This window comes from Felis catus, chromosome B4 (genome assembly GCF_018350175.1).
Source record: "Felis catus isolate Fca126 chromosome B4, F.catus_Fca126_mat1.0, whole genome shotgun sequence".
In the NCBI taxonomy this organism is placed as follows: Eukaryota; Metazoa; Chordata; class Mammalia; order Carnivora; family Felidae; genus Felis; species Felis catus.
In genome coordinates this window covers 23,750,845-23,768,293 of record NC_058374.1, presented here as the reverse complement: position 1 = coordinate 23,768,293, position 17,449 = coordinate 23,750,845, and the positions used below count along the sequence as shown (strand labels likewise).

At 36.0% G+C, this 17,449-nt stretch overlaps 1 protein-coding gene across 2 annotated transcripts in view; it reads right to left on the bottom strand.

Moving 5' to 3' along the window:
• Positions 1–17,449, bottom strand: part of GPR158 (G protein-coupled receptor 158) — a 421,093-nt gene that overhangs the window by 384,475 nt on the left and 19,169 nt on the right. The window lies entirely within an intron of this gene.

Here is a 17,449-nt window from a genome sequence, read left to right as displayed (position 1 = left end):
CTCTCTTCTATTTTTCACTACCATGAGCACTACTAGCAGCAGAAACGTTTTTCCTACAGTGAACTGTCACCACCTGCACTTCATTAAAATAAATATTCTATGTTCTGGGCCTTAAAGCTCAAAGCTTTGTAATGTCATTTCTCACAAACTTGAGCAAAGCAAAAACACATTTTCAAGGTCTCTTGTTCCCAATTTAAACTATTTTCATTATGACATTATTAAATATGTACAAATATCAAGTTAGGCTCAAACTCTTCATATCATAGTTCTTGTACCTACAAAAATACCCACAAAATTATGAAATAAATGCAAACAAAAGTATAAATTCAACAAAATTTAAATTTAAAATATTAATTTAAAAACACCAATGATTACACTTGGCCAAACTAAATAGAATAGATATAGATATAGAATATACATATATACACACACAATATAGATAGATATAGAATATAGAATATTCTATTCTATCACCTATTCTATCACCTATTACGATTCATTTCTCTCTTTTCTCCTTTTAAACTATTGTGAAATCTTCCCACAAAGCAGTTTAATGTCATTTGGGCTTAATTTGGGGTGAATAAGTCACTTATGTTTTGTAAGGCTGCCTCTGATCTTTCCTTATTTACCTGAAACAAAGTACTACACTAAGTAGCGCTAACATGGTCAAAAGAGATAGAAAACAGAGACACCAAACCCTCTTGCTAGTATTTGGTTATCCAGATAACCCAGAACATGTGTAAATTAATTTTTCAGAGGATCACTGAAATGAAAACCCAAAAACTATCATAGAAAACTTACAAATCCTTCACAGAAACAAACTTCAATTTGCAAAAGACACAATTTGCAAGCTTGTGGACCATAATTCTATAAAACAAATGGCTGTTCGTGTGATAAATTAATGAATTCCCAGGCAACCTAATGCCTTAGCCAGTTTCCTCCCTTGCTCTTTCAACAAATACTTATTTCTGGTATGAGCACACCACTATGAGAGATGCCACGGAGGTGAACCACATAGGCCCAAATATAATAATGTCAGAACGTTTAATGGAAAAAAGATGGTAAATTCTGGGGGATCTGGGAAGTTATCATTTGGGGTATAGAAGGTATTCCATTAACATTTATTCATTTTATGATTGCCTTACTTGCAGGACTTTCACTAGAACTATGTTCCACATAGGTCATGCCAATCATGCTGGCCCACTGCACGCTCCGCTTCATGCTCTTTGAAAAACTATATATTCATTTTTTTCAACCATTCAATAAGTATGTCGAGGCTTACTTTGGGCCAAAACTGTTCTTGGCTTTTGAAATGCAACAGAAAGGAGGGGAAAAGAAGTCCCTGCCTTCATGGAGCTTCACTGTAGTGTGGGTCATACTACAAAGTAAAAAGTGCCATTCCAAAAAAAGAAAAAGAAAAACTTCCAGCAAGTCAGTGGAATGATTAGGTTTTTGATTTTGTTTTTTTTAGAGTGGACAGGAGACTTCTAATTCAACCAGTGACTCAAGGTATAATTACAGCAGGTTCATACCACACTCTCCATTACCAGTCAACGTCAATGACACAAAATATCCCCCTGAGCTACTACTGTCTAGTATATTTTGGTATTCTGCCACGAATGGCTTATTTGGAATACATCTGTAAGTAGTAAACTAATAAAAACCATACATTTTTATTTGTTCCATATCTGTCAGGAATAACGAGGTCAGGTTTTCCTCAACTATCTGGCTACGCTGATTTTAGTTACGAGATAGTGCACATCTTCCCACTCAGGAACATTGGCCACTTTAAGATTCCGGGAGGCTGCAATTACTCCGGTCCCTTCAAAGGGAAACTGGCTTAAGAAATAGGGATCTTAATCACTGAGAGTTTTCCCTCTTAATTCTAGGTTCATATGCAAGAACCAAAAGTCACCGCAGACCGTAAACAGCTCACGAAGCTTTCTGGGGTTTGTGCAAAACCACCAAAGGTAATGAGTCGTGCGTTTACCAGCTGGGAATTCAGTGCTGACTCATCTTCATTAGCGCCGCTGTGCTGCCTTGGTGCCTGGAGACCTACAAAGCCCTCGGGGAGGTGCCGTTGACTTCCTGCAGGGGAAGTGGAAGTTTGGGGGACTAGGTGGGAAAAGAACGCTCCCTGGGTGGGAAAAGGTATCCTGCCGAAAACCACGCAGAGGCAAAATCACCCACTCGCTACCCTGAGCCCACAGACGGTGGGCCGGGCTAAGAGCCCAGCAGCCCCTGAGCGGTGCGTCCCCTAAGCGCATGCCTCCTGGGGGCGGAAGTGCTGCTCCCACATCCGGTGATCGGGTGCCTCTGGGAAGCTCTGGGGTTGTGTAAGTGGCTGCAGTTTCCTGGTGTGGGGTCTGGAAAGCAAGGGCCAAAAAAGCCAGGCGAGTGGCCTCCAGAGAAGAAAATATTGTAAATTATATCTCCCAACACCTGGGTGTTTAGCTGAGCTGCAGACCAGCATTTTTCTCTACCTGACACCTGAAATGCCACAAGCCTAAAACGGGATTCGTCCTCCACCCAAATTTGCAGTTGCCCCCATGTTCTTTTTCCATGAATGGCTTCCATCCTTCCAATTATCCGAGTCGATAATCTGTTGCGAAACCCCCAAATCAAAACAATTGCCCAGTTCCCTAGATTGTACTGCCTGAATGCTTCTTGCATCTTAACCCTTCCCCTCCTTTTCTGCTACCACTGCCTTGGTTCAGGTCTTCATCTCTCACAAGGCTAAAAACATTTTACAATAGCTTACTGATTTGGTCCTACCTCGTATTGCTCCAGGTAAAGATACTGGTTTGTAGGTGCTGATGTTTATTTTGTTTAGGGTCCTTCTTTAAGAAACACGTGGAAAATCATGAACACATGTATCACAATATGACCTTTGGCCCCATATCTTTGTGTTTTAACTGCTGGGTGGGTAGCAAGATCATTACCAGAAGCTATTTGTATACCAGGATGGCTAGCAATAACTTAGCTATACGTAAATGTAACTACAAACTGCTTTAATATAGATAAATAATCCTGAACTTCCCCTTAGCTGGTTTCCAAAATGCCCACAGCCTAGGGAAAATGTAATAGAAGCAAGTTATAGTAGTAAGAGACCCTTGCAGTTAAAATATCCTCCTTTTAAAAATTTTACAGAAAACGGTTGACCACAAAACTCATTGCTAGTGCTCATTCCAGGACATTAGAAGGTTTCCACACAAGCAAAGGGCACTAGAGCTTAAGCATCACACTGTGCTGTCCTTGCAATCTTTGAAATATGTCAATCTGGGGCACCTGGGTGGCTCCGTAGTTTAGCCACGACTTCAGCTCAGGTCATGATCTTCCCGTTCACGTGTTTAAGCCCCGTGTTGGGCTCTGTGCTGACAGCTCCTAGCCTGGAGCCTGCTTTGGATTCTGTCTCTTCCTCTCTCTCTCCGCCCCTCCCCCATTCACGCTGTCTCTCTGTCTCTCTCTCTCTCAAAAATAAATATTTTTAAGAAGTAAAAAAAAAAATTAGCAATATGTCAATCTGGTCCTAACAATTCCCTGCTTAAAATCAATTATTTCCCACTGTCCTAAGGAATAAAATCCAAGCTCTTCGGTATAACATTATATTCAGGCCCCTGGTACTATTAATGTTTCCATCCACTCTTCTGCATACATTCTTTGTTTCAGACAATTCACAACTACATGTGGGTCCTTAAAAATTCATGTTGTCTCAGAAAGCCATTCTTTTATACATGCCTTTATACCTGAAGTCCCTTTGCCTAAACTGTGTTCTACCTATTATAACTCCTACTTGACTCCTTTCTAAAGCCTTCCGTGAACTCCAAATCTGATTTAGAAGCTACTTCCCCCCCCCCCTCAAAAAAAAAAAATTAATTAAAAAAAATTTTAACTCTCTCTCAAAATTAAATGAACATTAAAAATTTTTTAAGAAAAAAACAAAAAATAGGGATGCCTGGATGGCTCATTCGTTTTAGTGTCTGACTTCGGCTCAGGTCATAATCTCACAATTTGTGAGTTCCAGCCCCACATCGGACTCTGCTGACAGCTCAGAGCCTGGAGCCTGCTTCAGATTCTATGTCTCCCTCTCTCTTTGCTCCTCCCCTGCTCATGCTCTGTCTCTCTCTCTCTCTCAAAAATAAATAAACATTAAAAAAAATTTTTTTAGAAACTACTTCTCTCTTCTCCCCATAATACACTGTGGTTACCTTCTTCATATTTTAATGATCTGTTTTTCCCACCAGACTAAAATTTCCATAGTCCATACCTTTGTAATATTTCCCCTAAGTCCTCTGTGTGTGCGTGTGTGTGTGTGTGTGTGTGTGTGTACATACCACATCTTTATCCATTCATCAGTCAGTGGACATTTGGGTTCTTTCCATAATTTGGCTATTGTTGATAATGCTGCTATAAACATTAGTATTTCTGTATTCTTTGGGTAAATACATAAAAAAGAATGAAATCTTGCCATTTGCTACAACAACATGGTTGGAGCTAAAGAGTATTAGACTAAGCAAAATAAGTCAGTCAGAGACTTCACTCATACGTGGAATTTAGGAAACAATTTCACTCGTATGTGGAATACAATTTCACTCGTATGTGGAATTTAAGAAATGAAATAAACAAACATGAGGGGAAAAAAAGAGGAAAACCAAGAAACAGACTCTTAACTATAGACAACAAATTGATGTTTACCACAGGGGACATGTGTGGGGGGATGGGTTAAATAGGTGATGGGGATTAAGGAGGGCACCTGTTGTGATGAGCATTGGGTGTTGTATGTAAGTGTTGAAGCACTAAATTCTATACCTGAAACCAATATTACACTGTATATTAACTAACTGAAACGTAAATGAAAACTTAAAAAGAAATTTCCCCTGTCTCCTAAATCAGCCCACCCCAAATATTAACCTTGAAGAAACTGCAGATGCTAGAAAGAAGCCAGAAGTAGTAACAATGATGCCCTCCCCGCAAAGAGAATACCCAAGCAAACTCAAAACTATAATGAACTACTATGGGTGAATGGACGGAAAGAAAGACTGGATAGGTTGAAAGAAAGTTTTTAAATTCTGCTTTTGCTTCCTCCTCTAGTACCTTGGACAATAATTTCCTGCTCCATTACTACCAAACAATTGACACCAACAGCCCATATAGTCAATACTGATGGGAGTACAGGGAAGAAGTTCTGCCAAAAAAGATGATACAGATGCTGGTAGACCAGCTGCCATCAGTCGTCTATCCTAACGACCAGAACAAAATCTGGTGGCTAGAAGTGGGTTGCTGACATAACAAAAACCTAAAACATGTGGCTCTGGCTTTAGCATCAGGCAGCGGCAGAAGCTGGAAGGCTTTCAAAGAGATGGCTAATAAAAGCGGGAATATGTGGCTAAGTCTTTTAAGACTTTGAAGACATTGTGTTTTAAGACAATGAGGAAAATGGTATCGGAGGCAGAGGAAAAAGGAACTGTTGGTACATAGTATGTGGAAAGTTTGGCAACACTGTCACCTGTGAACAATTGAACTTGTAGATCTACCTAAGGAAGTTTCTAGGCCAAATGCAGAAAGTACTACCTGGGATTTTTTTGGCTATGATAGATACAAAAAGAAAAACATGGACTAAAGGAGGAACTGCTTAGTTTTGGTTTGGGCTTTTAAAAGTTTGTAATTGTGGTAAAATATACATAACACAAAATTTACCCTCTTAACATCTTAAAAGTGTGCCGTTCAGTAGTGTTAAGTCCATTTGTATTGTTGTGCAACCAATCTCTAGAACTCTTTTCATCTTGCAAAATTACAGCTCTCTACCCTTTAAACAATAATTTTCATTCCCTGCTCTGCCTAACCCCTAGAGTAAAACCATTATTCTTTTTTTATATCCCTAAGAATTTGACTACTCTGGGTACCCCATACAGTTGGAATCAGACAGTGTTTGTCTTTTTGTGGCTGGCTTATTTCACTCAGTTTAATGTACTCAGGGCTCATCCATGTTGTAGCAGGTTTCAGAATTTCCTTTCTTTTTACATTTATTTATTTTTGAGAGACAGAGAGAGAAGAACACAAGTGGGGGAGGGGCAGAGATAGAAGGAGACATAGAATCCAAAGCAGGCTCCAGGCTCTGAACTGTCAGCACAGAGCCCTATGCGGGGCTTGAACTCACAAACTGTGAGATCATGACCTGAGCAGAAGTTGGATGCTCAAATGACTGAGCCACCCAGGCGCCCCTCCTTCCTTTTTAATGGAAGAGTATTACAGTGTGTTTATACACTGTGTTTTGTTTATTCACTCATTTGTTGATAGACACTGAATTGTTTCCACTTTTTTGGTTGTGAATAATGCCTCTATGGAGCTATTTGGTTTTTGAGTAAAATTTAGAAAAAATATCAGAGAGCCAGAATTGGGGGGGGAGGGGGGAAATATTGCAAAAATCTCTTCTAGCAAAAGATTCTTGGAATATTAAATGGCTTCAGAGCAAAGAACCACTTTAGGGGGGGATCTGTAAAATCCTTCATTAAGACGTCAGAAAGATGTAAGGCGGTGTTTCATAGAACCTTTCAGCTAGACTAAAGGACTCCAAATGGTCTCCCAGGTATGCCTCATAGACACTCTCTGTTAAGCAATAGGGATTCTAAGATTTTTAAGGCTTTATTGCACAATAGCCACAGGGCCCAAGATAGAAAATTGCCTATCTTAAAAAGATTTAAAAATCTGGCTTCTGTGTAATAGAGTGAGACCCAGTAAGATTCATAGAAAACCCAGAACATTCTTCAACGAATAGCATAAGTAGGAGTACTGTCATTCTAAATTAAAAAGAAAAGAAACAGTACAAAATAAAGATACTTCCTTCTCCCCACACTTCCGTGGACAAGAAGGAAGCCAAGAAAGCCATTCAGTTGAAAACTTAGTCAATTTCTTAGGGAAGAGGAAGGATGGTTCAGAGGACAGAATCAAGAGCTCAGAGGTAAAGGCTGAACCTTCAGAGAATTATTCCCAGGGAGCAGCGTAATCAAGGAATTGGTGATATGCGTTGAAGTGGATTTCAAAATTGCCATGATCTAGTAGCTGCTGTGTGTAACCTGTTCCCCTGTTTTTTTTTAACTGGAGTGTTATTGTAGTTGTGCTATCCCTTACCATCATCATATAGTAAGGGAGGATAATGGGAAAAGGAGACAGATAATATTTCTTTATAGGTCTTCAGATTCAGAGGTAGTATACTTGAGGGACCATACACATGAAGACTCATGCTCATCTAGACTTCATTCAAATGGCTTAATCCTGACTTTAAGACAATACCACAATGAGATGAGACTTTGGGAGTGAGGGGTGTGAAGGGGGTAAGTATATTCTGCGTATAGGAAGCCTAGCTATCCTGAAATTATCCTGCCATGAGGAAATACAAGATGCCAGGTGAAGTGAATATGGAAAGAGGGTGTACCAAGAAGTTCCCATACATACACCAGCTACTTGAAACATTTCAGCCCAGTTGTCAGATATGTCTTAGAAGTGGATCCTCCAGCCCCAGCCACTCCAGCTGATACCACATACATCAGAAACAGACCACCCAGCCAAGTCCTTCCCAAATTTGTGACACACAGAACTGTGAAAAAAATAAAATATTTGTTTTCTGCCCCTAGGTTTTACAATACATTTGTTATCCAGAAATAGGTAACTGGAAGATCTAACGAATATAGATGTCTTATATTGGTAAAAGGAACAGTAGATTAAGAAGATATAGCCATCAAGAACATATGTGCACCTGAGTGTGTATGCACATATGTGTGTATTTTTATGAACAACGTATATAACTTAAGGGAGAAATAAATTGTTCAACAATTGTAATCAGAAATTTTCACATACCTCTCTGAGAAACTGATAGGTCAAACAAAAAGCAGCAATGTTAGCAAGTATCTAAATATTATAATTAGTAGAGTTAAGCTGTTAGGCATCTATAAAACTCTTTGCATGACAGATAATTCACTTTCTGTTTTAACATTCACAAAATATTTACCAAATATTTATCGAAAATAAACCAGAGATTATATTTCAAAGGGAACCTCAAATTCCAAAAGACTAGTGTCTTATACATTATAACATTATGTCCTTGAATCATAATGCATTAAATTATGAATTACATGTCTTAAAAGGCTACCTTTAACACATCTCATATGTTTGAAAAATAAAAGCAAATTACTAAATAACCCTTAGTTTTAAAGATAAATTAATAAATACTCAGTATTGAGTAGCAATGAAAACACTACAGATAAAGAAACTGTGGAACATAGATAAAAATAAAACTGGGGGCACCTGGGTGGCTCAGTCAGTTAAGCGTCCAACTTTGGCTCAGGTCATGATCTCACAGTTTGTGAATTCAAGCCCCGCGTTGGGCTCTGTGCTGACAGCTCAGAGCCGGGAGCCTGCTTCAGATTCTGTCTCTGTCTCTCTGCCCCTCCCCTACTCGCTCTCTGTCTCTCTGTCTCTCTCTCAAATATAAAAAATAAAACATTTTTTTAAAAAGTTTAAAAAAAAACGGGGGGGCGCCTGGGTGGCTCAGTCGGTTGAGCGTCCGACTTCGGCTCACGTCATGATCTCACGGTTTGTGGGTTCGAGCCCCACATCAGGCTCTGTGCTGATCTCTTGCTCAGAGCCTGGAGCCTGCTTCGGATTCTGTGTCTCCTCTCCTCTCTACCCCTCCCCTGCTCACGCTCTGTCTCTCTCTCTCTCTCTCAAAAATAAATACATGTAAAAAAAATTTTTTTTAAATGTTAAAAAAATAAAACATAAAAAAATAAAAATAAAAAATAAAACTGGAAGGAAATTTTGTTGCTTTAAATACTATACACTTATAAGGAAACAAGATTTTTTTAAAAATCTAAATACTTAATTCAAGAAGGTGGAAGTCAGCCAAATTTGGAGCTATTTCAGCAAAAAAATAAAAATGACAATATTGGATTCAACCCCCAAAATCAATATCTGTAAGTCCATGCTGAAATAAGTGATTAAATTAAAAAGTGAGGCAAAAGGGAAAACTCTGTTTCAAAAGAATTCCAATCCATAAATTTAGAAAGAATTAGGGAAATAGAAAATCATCATTGGAATACCACATAAACAATTGTTGCAGGCAAGACCTACTGATAAATCCTAAAATTAGTGGGAAAAACTTTAAAAGGAAACAGTATATTTGAATAACTTCAGAGCATCTCCCCCCAAACATTCATTACTATCTTGGTATTAATGTGTACCCAAAGTTCTTTGATACTACTCTCTCCATGAACAGGAAACTACTTCACCTCTCCTTGGTGGGCTTAATTTAGTAATTCACTTAAAAACAGGGGAAAATAGTAACTTTAGCATAGAGAAAGCTGGCAAACTATGTGTCTTCATATGGTCTCCACATTAACCAAGTGATCAAGGCTAACATCACCTATACTAAAACATATTGGTATTATGTATTCTGTGATATGATACAATGAGAAAGACAGTTTCTGTCTATTGTATTCTTCTCCAAAGTCCATAATGTCAGTCCAATCATGACAAACCATCAGACAAATCCAAACTGAAAGACACTGAACAACATACCATGCCAGCACTCTTCAAAAGTGTCAACAAATGGTTCATAACATGAGAAGTATCTTTAAAGGACAAGGAAAGACCCAGAAATTATCACAGATTGGAGGAAACTAGGGAAACATGACAACTAAATGGTATGTTAGTTTGCTAAGGCTACTATAACAAAGTACCACAGATTGAGTGGCTTAAACAACAGAAATTTATTTTCTCATAATTCTGAAGTCTAGAAGTCCAAGATCAAGGTGTCAGCAGGGTTGGTTTCTTCTGAGGCCTCTCTCTTTGTCTTGTAGATAACCATCTTCTCTCTGTATCTTCATGTGGTTTTCCCTTTTTGCATGCCTGTGTCCTAATTTCTTCTTCTTATAAGGAGACCAGTCATATTGGATTAAGGCCCATCCTAATGACCTCATTTTAACTTAATTACCTAAAGAGGTAACAGACAAGGATCTTGTCTCTAAATACAGTCACATTATGAGGCATGGGGGTATTAGGACAATCAAGATATGAGTTTTTGGGAAACACAATTCAGCCTATAACATATGGTATCCTGTTTTGGATCCTGGAAGAGAAATGGGACATTAGTGGAAAAACTGAAGAAATCTGATTAAGATATGTAGTTTAATTAATAGTGTTGTACTAACATTACTTTCTTAGTTTTGATAATTTTGCCCTGGTTACATAGATGTTAACGTTATCGGAAGTTGAGTGAAGGGTATGTGGGAACTGTCTATATGATCTTTTCTAATCTTCTTAAAGTCTAAAATTATCTCAAAATAGTTAAAACTTTTCAGTTATTAAAAAAAACTAAAGTTCTTTAAAAAGATAAGAGATTCAAGTGTTTAAAGAAAATATGCAAATAAAAAGTAGGCAAATGAAAAATAAAAGGAATGTTTTAAAAAACTGTTATGATTAATGATTCTCTAATAAACTTTTAAAAACTAGAGTTAATGGACAAAGGGCACATTGGTAGAAAATATAAAATGGCAAACTTGCCCCAAGAAGGAGTATAAAACTTAATAGGACAATAAGCATAAAAAATTGAAATCTTTCACTTCTCAGAAAAGCTTCAGGCATCTATGTTTCGTCTATGAGTTCTACCAAACTTTTAAGGAACAGTTCTTATATCTTTACAAGATATAACAAATTGAAAGTATAACAAATTAAAATATAACAAATACAATGCATTTTATGTGATTTTGATTCCAAAACACATGAGAATAATACCATATATATATATATATATATATATGTATGTGTGTGTGTGTGTATATATATATATATATATATACATATATATATACACATATATATATGTATATATATATGTATATATATATCCATTTCAACTAAATGTAGATCCAAGAATCCTAAAGGAAATATTGGCTAAACAAATGTTAAAATATCTTAAAATAATTATACATCATGATCCACTGGAGTATATCTCAAGAATGAAAGGATGTTTTAACATCAGAAAACGTATCAATGAGGTGAGATTACAGCAGAATAAGTGGACCATAGACTTGCCTCATCCCGTGAATGCAACTAGATAACTATCAGATCACCTTAAATATCCCAGAGATTGACCTGAAGACTGGCAGAGCAAACTCCACAACTAAAGGTAGAAGAGGCCACATTGAAGAAGGTAGGAAGTATGGAGATGGGGTTTGGGAGAGAAGCAGATTGTGGCTGCTGCAATGGGGATGGAGTGGTCTTGGAGAAGGGTGAGAGACAGACTAGCACACAGGGGAGTGAATGGCAAAACGAATCCTCATAGTAATTGGCTTAGAAAGAGGGAGAGCCTAAATTTCATGACTTCTGGCAATGAGGAGGTGTTTAAAGCCTAGAGTTTTAAAGGTTAGCAGGCTTGGCTGCTTTAAAAACCTTTAAAGGTTATAGAGCTTGGAGGGCACTGCTCTATACATCTATACAAGGAAGTCAAACAACCCATGGACACACAGCATGGGAAGAGTAACCTGAAGAGTGCCTGGGGCACAAGTGTTGGGAGGTTATTTGTTCATCTCAGACTGAAACCTACAGAGACAGTATTCATGGAGAGACCCCTCCAGGAGCAAAATAATTGGCTGGTGTAATTTCCCTCCTTTGTCCCTCCGTATAAGCACAGGACCAGCCACCAGTGAGAACTAGTGCAGCTCTGACACTACTTAAATTGCTTATACCAAGCCCTTTCCCATCATGCTCCAATGATACTGCCCTTCACAATCATGCTTGCTTTCATCCCAATGCAGCGGAACTTCTCCCTCAGAGCAGCCCAGATCCCTGCAAACACCGCAACTCCCATTGTGGGAGTTTTGCAGAGCCTCAGTTACTGTGGCAGTGGCAACAGTCTCATTTCACAAACATACCAGAGCACACCTAGTTAAAACATGCTACATTCAGGCCAGGAACCAAACACTGCCCACAACAGGCAAAGATAGCCTCTGTAGACAACTGGACTGAAGGATAAAGGTAGGAAACAAAAAAGTAGAAATGAATACTTCTGTAAAAAAATCAGTCAAGGAACTCACAAAATAAAAGGATATAAATTATTAAAATATACACATAAACATGGGAGGGGACAAGAAAATAATTGATTCAAAATTAAGTGAACATCACCTTAATAAAGATTGTTATATGCAGAAGAGGCTTTATACAAACCTACTGGTACTGATATATCAAAAACCACTAAAAAATATGCAAAGAATAAAGAAATCCAAATATATCAGTAAAGGAAATCAGCAAACCATGAAAGAGAGAAAGACAAGAAAGGATCAGAGAAAATCTTCAGAAACGACTACAAAATAAACAATAAAATTATAATAAATGCATATCTATCAATAATTACTTTGAATATAAATGGACTGAACACTCCAATCAAAAAACATAGGGTGAGAGAATGGATAAAATAACAAGGCCCATCTATGTGTTGCCTATAAGAGACATTTCGGCCTAAAGCCATCTGCAGGTTGAAAGTGAGTAGATGGAGAAATAAGTATCATGCAAATGAATATCAAAAAAAGCTAGAATAACAATACTTATATCAGACAAAACCGACTTTAAAACAAAGATTGTAACAAGAGACAAAGAAAGACACTATATAATAATAAAGGGGACAACCCAACAAGAAGATATAACAATTGTAAATATTCATGCACCCAACATAGAAGCACCCAAATACATAAAACAGTTAATAACAAATATAAAGGAACTAATTGATAATATTACAATGATAGTAGGGGACTTTAATACCCCACTTATATCAATGGAGAGATAATCTAAACAGAAAATCAATAAGGAAGCAATGGCTTTGAATGACACACTGGACCAGATAGATTTAACAGATATGTTCAGAACATTACATCCTAAGACAACAGAATACACATTCTCTTCAAATGTGTGAAGAACATTCTCCAGAATAGATCACATATTAGCCCTGACAAATTCAAAAAAATCGAAGTCATACCATGTGTCTTTTCTGACCACAATGCTATGAAACTAGAAGTCAACCACAAGAAAAAATCTGGAAAGACCACAAATACGTGGAGGTTAAATAATATGCTGCTACACAATGAATAGGTCAACCAGGAAATAAAAGAAGACATTAAAAAGTACATGGAAACAAATGAAAGTGAAAACACAATGGTCCAAAACCTTTGGGATGCAGCAAAAGCAGTTCTAAAAGGGAAGTTCATAGCAATATAGGTCTACCTCAAACAATAAAAATCAAGCAATAAAAATCTCAAATAAACAACCTAACTTTACACCTAAAGGATCTAGAAAAAGAACAACAAAGAACTCTTTACCATCAGAAGGAAGGAAATGATAAAGATTAGAGAAGAAATAAATGATATAGAAACTAAAAAATTAAATTATAAAGTAGAACAGATTAATGAAACCAGGAGCTGGTTCTTTGAAAAAAATCAGTAAAATTGACACCTCTAGCCAGACTTATCAAGAAAAAAAGAGAAAAAACTCAAACACAATCACAAACAAGAGAGGAGAAATAACAACCAACATCACGGAAATATAAGAGAATATTATGAAAAAATATATGCCAACAAATTGGACAACCTAGAAGAAATGGATAAATTCCTAGCAACATATAAACTACCAAAACTGAAACAGGAAGAAATAAAAAATTTGAATAGATTGATAACCAACAAAGAAATTGAATCATTAATCAAAAAACTCTCAACATACAAAAGTCCAGGACCAGAATGCTTCATAGATGGATTCTACTAAACATTTAAAAAAGTTAACACCTATTCTTCTCAAACTATTCCAGAAATAGAAAAGGAAGGAAAACTTCCAAATTCATTCTATGAGGCTAACATTACCCTGATACCAAAACCAAGTAAAGATACGACAAATAAAAAAGAACTACAGGCCAATATCTCTGATTTCTAAAAATCCTCAACAAAATACTAGCAAACTGAATTCAACAAGTCATTTAAAAAACCATTCTCCACGATCAAATGGGATTTATTTCTGGGTATCAATGGTGGTTCAATATTCAGAAATCAGTCAACATGATACATTACATCAATAAGAGAAAGGATAAAAACCATATGATCATTTCAATAGATGCAGAAAAAAACATTTGACAAAGTACAACATCCATTCATGATAAAAACTCTCAACAAAGTAGGTTTAGAGGGAACATACCTCAACATAATGAAGACCATATATGAAAAACCCACAGCTAACATTACCCTCAATGCAAAAAAACAGAGAATTTCCCCTAAGGTCAGGAACAAGACAAGGATGTCCACTCTTGTCACTTTAATTCAACATAGTACTGGAAGTCCTAGCCACATCAATCAGACAACAAAAAGAAATAAAAGGCATCCAATTTGGTAAGGAAGAATAAAACTTTTAGTCTTTGCAGAAGACATGATAATATATATAGAAAACCTTAAAGACTCCACCAAAAACCTGCTAGAACTGATAAATATTTTTAAAATATCTATACTACCCAAAGCAATATATAGGTTTAATGCAATCTCTATCAAAATACTAACAGCATTTTTCACAGAATGAGAACAAACAATTCTAAAATGTATATGGACCCACAAAGACCCCACATAGCCAAAGCAATCTTGAAAAAGAAAAGCAAATTCTGGACTTCAGGTTATATCACAGAGCTATAGTGATCAAAAAAGTATATGGTACTAGTACAAAGATAGACACATAGATCAATAGAACAGAATGGAAAACCCAGAAATAAACCCACAATTTTATGGTCAATTAACCTTCAACAAAGCAGGAAAAAATACTGAATGGGGAAAGTCTCTTCAACAAAAGTGTTGGGAAAACTGGGCTACTTTCTTACACCATACACAAAAACAAATTCAAAATGGATGAAAGACCTAAAGGCAAGACCTGAAACCATAAAAATCCTAGAAGAGGACACAGGCAGTAACCTCTTTAACATTGGCCATAGCAACTTTTTTCTAGATATGTCTTCTAAGCCAAGGGATACTAAAGCAAAAATAAACTATGGGGACGGACATGAAAATAAAAAGCTTTTGCACAGTGAAGGAAAAAAAATCAATAAAACTAAAAGGCAACCTACTAAACAGGAGAAGATATTTGAAAATTAAATATCTGATAAAGGGTTAGTATTCAAAATATATAAGAACCTACACAACTCAACACCCAAAAAACCAAATAATCTAAATAAAAATTGGCAGAAGACATGAATGAACATTTCTCCAAAGACATACTGATGACCAAAAGACACATGAAAAGATGTGCATCATTACTTAGTATCAGGGAAGTGAAAATCAAAACTACAATGAGATATCACCTCACACCTGTCAGAATGGCTAAAGTCAACAACACAGGAAACAACAGGTATTGGTGAGGATGTGAAGAAAAGGGAACCCTCTTGCACTGTTGGTGCAATATATTATGTATATTATATAAAATACAATTATATATATAATACATATACATATGCATATATGTATATTATATAAAATACAATTATATATATAATATTAGTCATAAAAAAGAATGAAATCTTGTCATTTGCAACAACATGGATGGAATTAGGAATATAATAATAATAAGCATGTCAGAGAAAGACATACCACATGATTTCATTCATGTGGAATTTAAGAAACAAAACGAATAAGCAGAAGGGGAAAAAAATCAAGAAATAGACTTTTAACTATAGAGAACAAACTGATGCTTAGCAGAGGGGAGTGGGTGGGAGGGATAAGTTAAATGGGTGATGAGGATTAAGGAGTACACTTGTAATGAGCATTGGGTGATGTATAGAATTGTTGAACCACTGTATTGTACACCTGAAACTAATATAACGCTGTGTGTTAACTAACAAATTAAAATAAAAACTTCAAAGACCAAAAAAAGAAGAAGAAAGAAAATATATCAATGAAATTCACAGCATTAATAGAAGAAATAAGAATAATTATATGATTATTTTAATCAAGGTAAAAAAGCATTTTCCAAAGTTCTAACACCCAATTTTCTTTAATGATGAACTAGAAATAGGAGGACACTTTCTTAACTTGATAAAGCTTGCTTCTATCAAAAATAATTAAAGGAGAAACTTTTTAAGATGTTCCCTTTAAGTCAAGAATGCTTACTATCTCTAATGCTGTTTAATATAGTACTGAAAGTCACAACTAATTCTATAAAGAAAAAAAATGATATGCAAAGTTCAGATGAGATTAAACCATCATTATTTGTAGAGGATCATTTATCCGGCAATAAGTCAACAGACAAATATGAGAATAATAAGAAAGTGCAGCAAGATTAATGGACACCAGATCAATGTACAAAAATCAATAGCATTTATCTATACCAAAATCTGCACCAAAAAATTATACCTAAAAAGATGCCATTTAAAATAGCAACAGAACAGAAAATAGCAATAGCAATAGAATACAGAAATCAATAGCATTTATCTATACCAAAATCTGCACCAAAAAATTATACCTAAAAAGATGCCATTTAAAATTCTGTAGTAGGTAACTTAATCAAGAATACACAAAACCTCTATGGAGAAACTTTGAAGCTCTAATGAAAGACAAAATAGATGATCTTAATAAATTGAGAGAGAGCCCATGCTCTAAGAAGGAATAATTTACTATATTAAAAATGTAAATTCTCATCAAATGCAGCTATAAATTTAATGCAGAACCACTAAAATTCTATATAGAATTTTGAAAAACTTGGTAACTTACCTTAAGTAGAATAATAAAAGTAAGTTGTGAAAAGAAAAGAGGTAGGCCTTGCCCAAGCAAGTATTAAGACGTACTGCCCTACCATGGCAATAAAACTTAGTATTAACAGAAAAACAGACATGAGAAACAGTGTAACAAAATAGAGAATTCAGAAACATACATATGCATATAAGGCATTTACATGTATGATAAAGATGATAATGTTGGGAATCTGGCTCACTGAATGAACAAAAATAATACCTGGATACCTACCTAACCATGTGCAAAGGTAACTCCAGATGTTCAAAACCTGACTGTGAAAAGTAAACCTTTAAAGTTAGTGGCTGATAACATAAAAAAATATTTTTGTGACGAGGTATTGAAAGCTTTCTTAAACCCAAAAGCATAGCCTGTAAGGCAAAATTTTAAGAAAATAACATCAGAAATTTTTGAAAATTGTGTTCAAGGGAAAAGGTAACTGAAAGGTGACAGACTGGGTGATATTACAATGTACAAAATTGGCAAGGAAATATTTTCCTATTATGATTCCTATATATCAAAAATATATGAAAGTAAAACTTTTTAAGATGTTCTTTTTAAGTCAAGGCAAAGGATATAAACAAGCATTTTACAGAAAAGTAAACCCGACAGACTTACAATGTGCACATGAAGAGATGCTTAAGCTCATTAGTAAT